Source organism: Sphaeramia orbicularis, chromosome 13 (genome assembly GCF_902148855.1).
Source record: "Sphaeramia orbicularis chromosome 13, fSphaOr1.1, whole genome shotgun sequence".
Taxonomy (NCBI): Eukaryota; Metazoa; Chordata; class Actinopteri; order Kurtiformes; family Apogonidae; genus Sphaeramia; species Sphaeramia orbicularis.
This window is the reverse complement of record NC_043969.1, coordinates 6,444,619-6,457,096: the sequence shown is the minus strand read 5'-3', so window position 1 is coordinate 6,457,096 and position 12,478 is coordinate 6,444,619. Positions and strand designations below refer to the sequence as shown.

At 42.3% G+C, this 12,478-nt stretch overlaps 1 long non-coding RNA gene across 1 annotated transcript; it reads left to right on the top strand.

Annotated features, from left to right (window-relative positions):
* Positions 1-395: 395 nt before the first annotated feature.
* LOC115431310 (uncharacterized) lies at positions 396-814 on the top strand. The gene is made up of 3 exons (XR_003937075.1): positions 396-544; positions 629-699; positions 775-814. It is a non-coding gene; the product is annotated as an uncharacterized LOC115431310 (long non-coding RNA).
* Positions 815-12,478: the final 11,664 nt, after the last annotated feature.

Here is a 12,478-nt window from a genome sequence, read left to right as displayed (position 1 = left end):
TGTACACAGCCGTCAAAACTGCATTGGAGACCGCAGAAAGAAGCAGCTAGTGGCTCTGGATGAAGAGGAACAACCTCTCTTGGTCTTCCAAGCAGCGGGGTGGGGTGTGTGTGGTCAGCTCGGGCTTGGCTCGGGGGGTGGGGCGCAAACTGGGGGCTGATCACCCTGTAGCTGTCCGCCTCCGGGGAGGCTGTATAGTGTGAATTGCCAAAACACCCCATGATCCAGAGGAACACTACTGATGATGTGTCCCGGGCCCCTGCTTTGGTCTGAATGAAACTGAACCATATTTGGTTCATGTATAACTTGAGATTTTTTTTTATATATGTAGCCGGAGGCGTTCTCCCTCCTTGCCATTGCACGGCACTGCGCCAGCAGCGCCGTACCTTAATTGTGGGGCGGTGCCAGACGCGCCTTTATAATCAGGTGAGTGGTCACACCTGACCCTCTCCTTCCAGTCCTTTGAGCCAGCGTGGCGGTGACTGCAGCTCGGCGTGGCGGAGCCCTTTGTTTGCGGTGGGCATCGCAAACATTCAACCCTCAGGTAGTGTGGCCACTCTCTCTCTTTCTCTTCTTTTCGCTGTGTGCGCACAACGTGCGCATTGGTGACACCGGTGTGTTTTTTTAGTGACTACAGACGGTGTAGGGGGAACAGATCACCCCGCCGGAGGTTTGGTGGGAAGTAACGTGGTCTGCCTGGTGAGTCGGCGTTGTCTGCCATTCTATCAGACTGTAGCTTAGCTCTCAGCTGATTGCTGCTGTGTTTTCCTGCAGTGTGGGCTGCAGGTAACTGCGGTTCTCCTCCTCCTGTTCTCTGTGATGCTGCGCCAGTGGTATGTATGTATGTATGTGCATCATTCTCTTTAATTGAGTATTTTTTTTTTGCATTTATTAATTAGAGTGTTTTCTTTTGATTAATTTAAAGGTTGCAGTAAGTGGTGGCCTGTCATCAGCCACCACACTCATTGACTGTTGCTGTTTTGGCTTTGTGGTTTGGTTTTGCTGTCCCGTCCTTTTTGCCTTGCTGTTCTGGTTTGGCTGTTGTGCTACAGTGGACCCTGGATATCGTCTCTGTCCGGTGCCGCATTGGCTAAGTCGGGTTCGGCCCGAGTGTTTCGCCCCCGGACCTTGGCTCGTCTCCCCTCCCCTTCTCCGGACGGTCCGGCTCCTGCTCGTCTTTCCGGACCTGATCCTCTACCTGTGGCGGGGGGCGGGCATAGATATTTTTTTGTGTTTTTCATAGTTTCTTTATTGTTTGGATTTTTTTTTTTTTTTTTTACAATTTCCTTTGTTCATGTTTATTGGCAACACTATTTTAAGGAAATTGTATTTTTCATGGCTTTTAATATTTTGAGTTAATTAGATGTTGGATGGATGTGTGTGAGTGTGTGTGAGTTTTAATCGTCCACTGTCGGCCACCAGTGACCTAGGCACTCAGGCTGTTTTATTAATGGTTGTTTCTTCTTTTTCTTTGTGGTACAGGTGCTGGGTACCTGAGCGGCAGTCCAACCTGGTGGTGGTGTTTTCACGGTTTCCTTGTGTTCTTTTTCTTTTTGTGTGTCGTGTCACAGGTGTGGTGGTGGACCCCTCCCCTTATTTTTGGTTTCCTGCCGTGGTGGTAAGTCTCAGCCCTGTCCTCCCTTATTTTGTTTTTGTCAGCCTGAGTGCTGGCTGAAGGCCTGGTGTGTGCGACATTTTAGTTTTTTTGTTAACTGTTTAATAATTTTTGTTCAATAAAATCTGTCTTTAACTAAACATTATCTCTCCCGGGTGGATCATTACGAACCTGTGATCTTGTTAGTTAATTTTATTATTTGTATAATTTTCCCAGGGGTGAAATTCCCCTGGGTGGCGTTGTCGGACAACTGGGTAATCTGATTTCCCCACGTACTGCCACATATAGTTTGAACTTTTAGAGCAATTCCTAACAAAAAAAAACAAAAGAAGAAAACCCAGTGAAAGACAGAAGTTGAAAATGAGGTGAATTGAAAACATTCAGACATGAAATGAACAGTTGCATTTATAAAGTCAACAATGTCAAGTATAGGGAGACACAGCACACGATGACAGCAAGACATATTGGCCCACAACCAAAATTGCAGTGTGAAAGGAGAACTATGCAGACTAAAATATAAAAACACTTAAACCATAGTTCATACTTTTAGGTCTGAAAACACCCTTATTTTGTTATTGCCCTTCACAGGTTTGCGCTGACTTTAACCAAGTTTTTATGCCGAAACCCAACTAAACAATAACCATAGCATTGTCTGTTGGACCAGACTGTGAATCAAAATTAGACTATAGGAATACTCTCTGCATTAAAATGTGACTTAATGACAAAGCACCAGGATGGACATTAGGTGTCCTGTTTATCTGAAATGGGCTCCATTTATTTCTTATTTTTAGTGACAGTTTCATCTATAGGTTGAATCGGTCCCTTAAAACTGGCCAAGGATTTTGATAATGATTCACATGCATTCAAGCCAACAGTGTATTTGAGAATTTCCAGTCAGGTTTTAGGGAACATCATAGTACAGAAATGGCAATGGTCAAAGTTACCAATGACCTTCTAACTGCTTCAGATAAGGATCTGGTTTCTATACTGGTTTTATTAGACCTTAGCGCGGCTTTCAACACTGTCAACCACCACATCCTTATACAACAATTGGAAAAACCAATTGGCATTAAAGGATTGGCATTAATGTGGTTCAAATCCTATCTAACGGATCGTTTTCAGTTTGTTAACATTAATAATGAAGCCTCTCAGTGCACTACAGTTAGTTATGGAATACCTCAAGGCTTAGTTCTTGGACCATTACTGTTTATCCTACACATGCTTTCTTTAGGTAACTTAGTAACAAACGCTCCATCAGTTTTCATTGCTACGCTGATGATCGCCCAATTATACTTATCCATTAAACCTGATAAGCTAATCAGTTCAGTGCATTAAAGAGATTAAAGATTGGATGACCAACAACTTTCTGCTGCTAAACTCAGACAAAACTGAAGTCATTGTATTTACCCCAAAAACTGTTAGGGATGCAGTGTCCAGCAAAATAGTCACCATGGATGGTATTACCCTGGATCCCAAAACCACTGTGAGGAATCTAGCAATTACTTTCAATCACAATCTATCAATTAACTCACACATAAAAATGATTTCTAGGACTCCCTTTTTTCATCTACGTAACATTACTAAAATTAGGTATATTTTAACACAGAATGATGCAGAAAAATTAGTCCATGCTTTTGATACATCGAGACTAGATTATTATAACTCACTTCTCTCAGGCTGTCCCAAAAGTCCTTAAAGACCCTTCAGCTAATCCAGAATTCTGCTGCTTGTGTACTGACCAGAACCAGTATCAGAGACCATATTTCTCCTATGTTGGCTTCTCTGCACTGGCTCCCTAAGCTAGGATAGACTTTAAAATACTCCTCCTCACTTACAAAGCCCTTCTCAGCCAGGCTCAGGCTCAGAGTGGGCGAACAAGAACAAACCTGAGGTCCAGTGACTTGGTCAAAGTATTGTGGACTGCTGATTCCAACATCCATTCTCGATTTGTGGTAGTAGTATTAACTGTCATGGATATTTGTTCTGGTTGTTGGTGGTTGTGCCAGCACCAGTTGATCTACTTTGTTATAGTTCTGGTTCAGCTATCTGTGCATCAACTGCATCCATGTGTCACCCCTTATTTCCCCTCCTTCTCTTCCCCTCCTTCTCCCCCTCTTCCCCAGTCTCTCCATTTCTCCCTCTCTCGTTCTGTCTTCCTTTGCCCTCTATCTCTAACCCCAACTGGTCAAGGCAGATGGCCATCCTCCAGGAGTCAGGGTCTGCTTGAGGTTTCTGCCTGTTAAAAGGAAGTTTTTCCTCACCACTGTCACCAGTCACAAGTGTTTGCTCCTGGGGGATTCTGTTGGGTTTCTGTAAATTGACTTGAGTGTCTGGTTACCAGCTCTATATGTAAAGTGTCATGAGATGACTTTTGTTTAGATTTGTTATGATTTGCTACCCATTTATAAGCTATGGATAGCTTCGGGGGTTACCCTTTTTGCATAATCATATCTTACTGTAAATTATGAATACAAGTTGAATATGTATTTTAAATGAATTATAAAAAATAAATAAATAAATAAATAAAATGTGAACTGAATTTGGCGCTATACAAAAAATTTCATTTGATTCAAATTTGGCATTAGGTCTTGTGTGTCTTTTTCTTGCTAGTAGTTTAATTCTGTGGAATCTCATTGCAACATGAATGATACCTGACTTTCTGTCTCAGATCAGTAAATTATATCAGGTTTGTGATGGAAACTTTGCAATAGAAACCATTTAAAATCTAGAAAAGTTAAATACTTCAATTTAAAGTACAGTAGCAGTTTTAGAAAATACAAAACAAAAAGAAGAGATTCTACTTTGTTGCAGTATAATGAGAGGAGTAATTTGTTACTTCCATCTCTGTCCAGGACTCCACATGTGAATCCAAGGGAGACAAACAAACATAAATGGAAGCGAAAATGTCAGTAGCAGAAAGAAACGATTTTCTGAGTCACTGCAATGCACTGTGTCATTTTTAATTTGACAAAACAGCAATGTTGCGCAACTCTCACTCGCTGACTCACTTCATAAAATCACACACAGAGAAGCAGTGTATGTTTGTCCCAGCCTCTTGCTGTACAAATGAGGTCATTCAGGATGAGTTTCATCAGGGCCCCAGAGACCAAATAAATCAGAGTGTTGTCATAAGATCGTGTGTGCGTGTGAGCGAGATACACACCAGCTCAAACACATTTGCAGAGAGAGAACATTAAGGTTGTTTTCCTGAATGTCCCTTCTTGCTGCTGTTTAACAGTCTTAGAATCTGTTCTGTAGACCTTTCCTGGGTTATGCTGTTGGAGATTTGCTTAGCCTGACACACCTAGACACACACCACACACACACACACAAAAACTGGCCACCTCATACAAATTAAAATTTAGCCTAATCCCTGTGTCAGTATGGCTCACAGGACAGGCTGCATCACCGCAGTGTTAAGGCCGGTGGTACGTGAACTGAACCCAGATGCAAGACCCTCAGACAGGAATACAGTTAAAGGGAATTTATTAAATACAGTCAGTATAATTGGTTCACACAGGAAAGTATTGAATGGTTCTTCAGCGGGACTGTGCTGGGGAATCGTCACGGCTTCAGATTCCAAGTGAACCACTTTACAGCCCAGGTCGGGAGCACACGAGGGGAACCCGACTAGGAGAAAGCAAAGGAGAGTCAGAGGACAGACCAGGTCATACACGGGAGGACAATCAGACAGGCAAACGTACATGGGGATAAGGCAGGCTCACGTACCGATAGTCCAGGCAGGGGGTCGAAAAACAGGCTAGGGCACAAAGGCGGATGATCAGACAGGGGTCAGGCGAATACTCAGGTGTGGAGGACAAACCAGGTCGAAGTCAGACGAGCAGGCAGACGAGGAACAGGCAGAGTCGGTGGTCGAAGGGCAAAACGGGTCACAACAGGTAGACAGACAGGATCCAAAATGCTGGTAAGTAATCACACCGAGACGGAGGAAAACGAACTGGCACCGAACAGGGGAAACACAGGGTTTAAATACACAAGAGGGCGGGAAGACAATTGGACACAGGTGGAGACAATCAGGGAGGAGTCAGGTAATCAAGCACAGGTGGACACAATCAGGGAAGGGAAGTAAAGACACCAGACATGACACATGAGGGAAACTTAACAAAATAAAACAGGAAACGACACACAAGACAGACAAAACAAGTAAAAGTCCGGGGACTGATATGACACGCAGTGTATTTTTCTCTCAGAACCTCCAGTCATTTACATCATCTCTCAGTACAGATCCATTCTGAAAACCTCCCACTCATAAAATCAGCTACAGATTCCACTTAACCCTATAATGCCAAACGTATCATATTTGATACATGAGTTTAGAACCCCACTACATTATCAGTGTGATTTGTTTTTTTCTTGAAAAACAAGATGTATACAATTAGACACATGCAATACACATATAATCCACCAAGGGGGAGGAATTCGTTCACCAGAGGCCTTTCCAGTGACACTACAAGATTGTCATTAAAGCTGTGGGAGACTTTCATCACCAATTTTTCATCAAATCTGTAAAACCCCAGTCATAGCCTAAGTATCATGAATCTGTAAGTCTTTCTGTGATTGCTTCTGTGACCTTGTAGCATAGCCACAGAATGTGTATTGGAGAATGTTTTGTTTTATTTACTCGTATCCCTGTTATGCCTGTTTTACTGAGAAGACTTAAGGATTCATAATACTTAGGCTATGACTGGGATTTACAGATTTGATGAAAAATTGGTGACAAAGTCTCCCACAGCTTTAATGAGGAAGGAGGCCGAACTGCCAATTTGAAAAGGAATTACCAATTTGTTAGACATGTTTGTGTTATCCATCTGTCAATCTCACACTCCATCCTTCCCTCACTCGTGCACAAGACCCCAAGATACTTGAAATCCTCCACTTGGGGCAAAGACCCTCCACCGACCCAAGAGGGCAAACTACCTTTTTCTGGTAGAGAACCATGGCCTTGGATTTGGAGGTGCTGATCCTCATCCCGCTCGCTTACACTTGGCTGCAAACCACCCCAGGGCACGCTGAAGGTCCAGGTTCAATGAGGCCAACAGGACAATGTCATCTGCAAAAAGCAGAGATGAAATCCTGGGTCCCCAAACTGGATCCCCCCGGCCCCTGGCTGCACCTAGAAATTCTGTCCATAAAAATCATGAACAGAATCGGAGACAAAGGGCAGCCCTGCCAGGGTCCAACATGCACCTGGAACAGGTCTGACTTACTGCCGGCAATGCAAACCAGGCTCCTGCTTAGGTCATACAAGGACCAGACTGCCCTTAGCAGAGGGCCCCGTACGCCATACTCCTGAAACACCCCCCACAGGATACCATGAGGGACACAGTCGAACGCCTTCTCCAAATCCACAAAACACATGTGGACCGGTTGGGCGAACTCCCATGAACCCTTGAGCACCTGATGGAGAATGTAGAGCTGGTGCAGTGTTCCGCGACCAGTGACACTACAAAACCACATTGTTCCTCTTGCATCCGAGGTTTGACTATCGGTCAGATCCTCCTCTCCAATAACCTGGAATAGACTTTCCCTGGGAGGCTGAGGAGTGTGATCCCCCTGAGGTTGGAGCACAAAATAAAAATAAATAAAATAAAAATAAATAAATAAAAATGTATCATATCCTCCGGCAGTCGCAGTCAGCAGTCACTGTATCGGTCAGTTGTGGTGAAGAAGGAGCTGAGCCGAAAGACGAAACTCTCGATTTACCGATCAGTCTATGTTCCTACCCTCACCTTTGGTCATGAGCTTTGGGTCATGACCGATAGGACAAGATCGTGGATACAAGTGGTCAAAATGAGTTTCCTTCGTAGGGTGGCTGGGTGCACCCTTAGGGTTAGGGTGAGGAGCTCAGTCACCAGGGAGGAGCTCGGAGTAGAGCTGCTGCTCCTCCACATCGAGAGGGGCCAGCTGAGGTGGCTTGGGCATCTGTTTCGGATGCCTCCTGGACACCTCCCTGGGGAGGTGTTTCCGGGCATGTCCAGCCGGGAGGAGCCCTCGGGGAAGACCTAGGACACGTTGGAGGGACTATGTCTCTTACACATTCCCTCGGGGTCCCCTCGGAAGAGCTGGAGGAGGTGTCTGGGGAGAGGGAAGTCTGGGCATCCCTGTTTAGACTGTTGCCCCCGCAACCTGGCCCCGGATAAAGCGGAAGACGATGGATAGATGGATAGATGTTTGTGTTATATTATGTTTTTGTTTGTTCAAAAATATTAATATTTGAGCATTGAGACCTGATGTGTGAAATATGATACAAAATTGAAACACAAACATGGAAATTGATATTTGAAAAAAAAAAAAAAAGCTTTGATTGTTCAGAAGGACTAAAAAAAGGCTTAGTTTCAAAGAACTGGAATTTTCTGTCAATGATTTAATGGTTCAGGCTTTACAGGGTTAAGTAGTAGTGGCTTTTAAATTATAGCATACAACATATGGAAGGAGAAGAACATCTTTAAAACTAATCTCAGAGTCAGCCTTCCTTAGATGATGGAGAGATGTGGATTTAGGGAGGTTTCCTTTGAAATCTTGCTAAATGTATACATATCTCTATGTCAGGGTGTAACAATTCATGTACAGATGGATGACATATGTTCAGACAAGAAAGACGAGAAAACTCTATCCATTATGATAACAAGCCATGTGATATAATGGATGTTTTCAGCTGGACAGTGGATAGAGCAGATTAGCCATCACTGCAGGAGCCAGTTCTTATGAGTTTGTCATTCCTTCAAGTCTGCAGATTTTATGGTATGACATGGCAGTTTTAGATTTTAGTTAAAAAACGTTGATGTTACTAGCAACAGCTAGCTGAACTGAAATGAAGCAAAGTTGGCTAATAATGGAACTGTAGATGATTAAGATATGAGATATCTGCTAAGGTGTCTGGTTTACTGCTGCTGAACTGGTTTACATATGTTTCTATGTGGTTTATATATGTTTCTATCTGGTTTACTGCTGGTGGCTGGTTTCTAAATGTTTCTATGTGGTTTCTGTATGTTTCTATATGGTTATTTCTGGTTAATAAATGTTTCTATGTGGTTTCTATGTCTTTCTATATGGTTTACTGCAAGTTGGCTGTTTGATATATGCTTCTATGTAGTTTATATATGTTTCTATCGGATTTATTATGTTTCTATATGGTTTAGTGCTAGTTGGCTTTTTGATATATGTTTCTATGTGGTTTAATATATGTTTCTGTCTGATTATTTATGTTTCTATATGGTTACTGCTAGTTGGCTGTTTGATATATGTTTCTATGTGGTTTACTGGTGGCTGCTTGTGCATCTCCTCTCACACATAATGTATCTCCTCTTCATGCCCCCCCCCCCCCCCCCCCCCATATGTATGTGTGTTGGTTTGTGTGCATGTGTGGTGTTTTTAAGGGGGGGGGACCAAATTCATATTTCACCTAGGTGCCAAAATGGCTACAACTGACTGTGATTGTTTGCTTGTTTGATCAGCTCTACATGACATGAAATTATGATCGCAAATGCAAAAAACATCAACTTTCAGGAGTGCTGCCTTGGAGCACTTTTGTGTGCCCACCAATGTCAGAATCAAACCTACTCCCTTGGTTTGTTGTCATTTTTGTGATGTCTTTTGGACAAAGATATTTTGTAAAACCTTTTACAACCCCCCCCCCCCCCAGCTAAATAGAGATGTGTGTGTCCTTGTATGGACATGGCATAAATCAGTAGCATGGATGGATAGGATGTTTTATTAGCTTGTGAGCTTGGCATTGAACCAGACATAATGTCTGTCACCAAAACTGTTTTCTATCATTCAAAAAATATAGCTAGAGTAAGACCCTTTCTCTCTCTCGAACCAGTGAAGACTTTGATACATGCATTTGTCACTAATTGCATTGATTATTGCAACGCTCTCCTTTCTGGTCTTCCCAAGAAAACCATCGCACCTCTGCAGCTGCTCTGAAACTCAGCAGCCAGGCTGCTGACGAGGACCAGAAAGATCACACCAGCGCTCAGGTCTCTGCACTGGCACCCTGTGATATTCAACATCAATTTTAAAGTGCTTTTATTACCTACGCCAAGGAACGGTGGTGGTTATGTTTTCATCGGGGTCTGTCTGTTTGTCTGCCTGTCTGTTTATCTGTTAGCAAGATATCTCAAAAAGTTGACAGATTTTGATTAAAATGTTGCTACTGGCACAAGGAACAAATGAATTAAATTTTGGTGGTGATTGGGGGTGGAGGACTGTGCTTTCCAAGTGCTTTTCTAGTTGGTTTATAAAACTCTTAATGGTCTCAGCACTATTTATTTATCTGATTTGCTTTTGACATATGAGCCCTCTCAGACCCTCAGGTCCTCCGGTAGTAAGCTTTTAACTCTTCCCATAGTCCACACATAAACTCATGGTGAGGCCTCATTCAGCTTTTATGGCCCCCAACTGTAGAACACTCTTGTGTTCTGCAACTTAGTTTGACAAAATACAAGGCAGTGAGATTTATCCTCTGAATTCAGAATGATAATGGATACAGTGACACCTAAACAGTGAAGAACAGGTATACTTATGCGAGACTATATTAGATCACATGAAACCTACCAATCACTCACACCATAAAACCAACAGAAAATGAAAATGCACCAAATGACCAACCAATCTACAGATTTCATCAAAGCAAACCAACTATAGGTTTGAAAACGCCCCTTTCAAAGTACACGCAATCTGACGCAAATGTCCTTTATTTCCACTTGACCTCAGAAAGATCTAATATCGCCTGAGATCTGCAATTGGAGCCAGCTGGCATTGCATCTTAGATCAGCATACGACTGATAGCTGTGTTGACCACAACAAACATGACTTTATGCATTTCACAGAGACAACTGTGGTTGCCATGGATCCTCCTCATCATCTGACCAATGACCATTCACCATGTAACCCAGCCCAACTTAAAGAGTGTGTCCTGCATGTGACAAAATGTTGTTAACGCTTACTCAGACTTGCAACTGGAAGCAACCTTTGCAGAAGTATGACATGAGAGGCTGCACGAGAAGGACAGTCTGGTCTCACAGGGGCTGATATCAATTACAGTTTTCCTCCATCAGTTTCCATGTAAACACAAACAGAGCAGCAGTCGGAGTTAAAAATACAGTGTCATTATTCAATACGAGACAAACACTACCTTCACAATTCCTTCACATCCCTCTTTTCTCCACAATAAGTCAACATTCTTGTCTGTTTTTTTGTCACCACATTATTTGGATTTCTCTCTGCTTGTGGTGCCGCTAAACCAACATATGCACAATCTTATTGGCTGTAATTTCCCAAAACATGATTAAGAAATTCCCCTGTGAACTGATCTGGCTCTTTTCCTCAAACGTCTTCATGACGCCTGCTGCATAGCAATGCAATGACACATCCTAGTTTTATGACCTGACTTAAATGTTGGTTTGCAGTGCGCAATATAAATCATTTCACTGTCTCACTATACTTATTATGCAACTACGATGTTTCGGCATTACACTAGAGCGTCCATAGCCACTGGCTGATAAGAGTGCATCGTCAGCCAGGCTGCAAACTGGTTTTGATTTTCATCTGGGTTGATTTTATTTTTTCATTTTTATTGCTTGCAGAGACTTAATGTGTCCTGACCTACAAGAGAGAAGCAGGCAGCTTGAGTTCGAACATAAACTGCATGAGTCAAGGTCTGTCAGTGAGAACACCAATGGCAATTAACTGCTTTGCTTTTGCAAATACTCTGTGTTAAAAATCAGTCTGGTGTTATTCAAGACCTGTCACAACAGCTCAGAAGAGGAGAGCCAGACGGCTGGACCATCATTAGAGCTGTTTATTATTCAAAGATCATAGAGGAGCTGCGCTGTTAACTCTGAACTCAGCAGGCTAAAACTGAAGAGAGACCAGTGAGGAAGAAATAAAAGTGAGGCATTTGTGGTAAGAAGGAAAAAGGAGAACAAAGTTGGACTTGAAAAAGGGGAGAAGCCACAGAGATTAAAGCTCAAACAGAAAAGCCAGTACACACTCAGACATGGTGATTTTTCCACTCACTCTACATTCATTATGTATGTAGTATTTAAGTCTGTGGCCACTGGTTTGGTCACAGGATCTTGTAAGCTACAGATGCTCACACAGGGACATTCCCTAATACTGACATGAAATTTCCATCAGTTGAAGTTTGGGTCAGTCTGCACACCGACATTTATCCTCCAGTACATTTGTCCAACAGCTTTAGTCATTTTCCCCTGACTGCAATGTTGTTTCATTCCCCTTCTATTTGTGAAAACCACCTATCTGAAAATGTGCTATTCACTAGAGTATGGAGTGTTTTATTTATGGTCCAACATAGTGTAGTGTGTTTGTGTCAGGTTAAGCTTATGTAACAGTGAGCACAGTCTTTGTGTTGCAGTGATAGTGTACATCTGTCTTTTGGTCATATTTTTTACCTGGGTTATATATGCACTTTTTTGTGTCCCGTTATGCGTGTTAAGAATAAATACACCTTTTTTTTTTTTAAAGCACCTTTGGGTCAGGTAAAAAAAATGCAGACACAAATCTGAGCATTTGTTTTATTGTGAAATTTGACATGTTACAGATATGTGGTTCTCAGAAATACACAAAAAAAAGTTTTATATAATGTGATGCATTGTTGTTGATTAAACTATGAACAATATATAAAGTAGGCAAAATGAGCTCTGCCTTGACCCATGAAGACCCAGACCTACTTTTGCAGCAATAGCAAAAAAGGGTTCTCTCTAGTTAACCTTTAAGTGTTCTATCACTATTTATTATAATTCTCTGTATTTTGCTTCTTTTTTTTTTCCCCCCCTCAGTGAAAAATCAGGCATTTAATTTTATGATCAAGTAGATGTT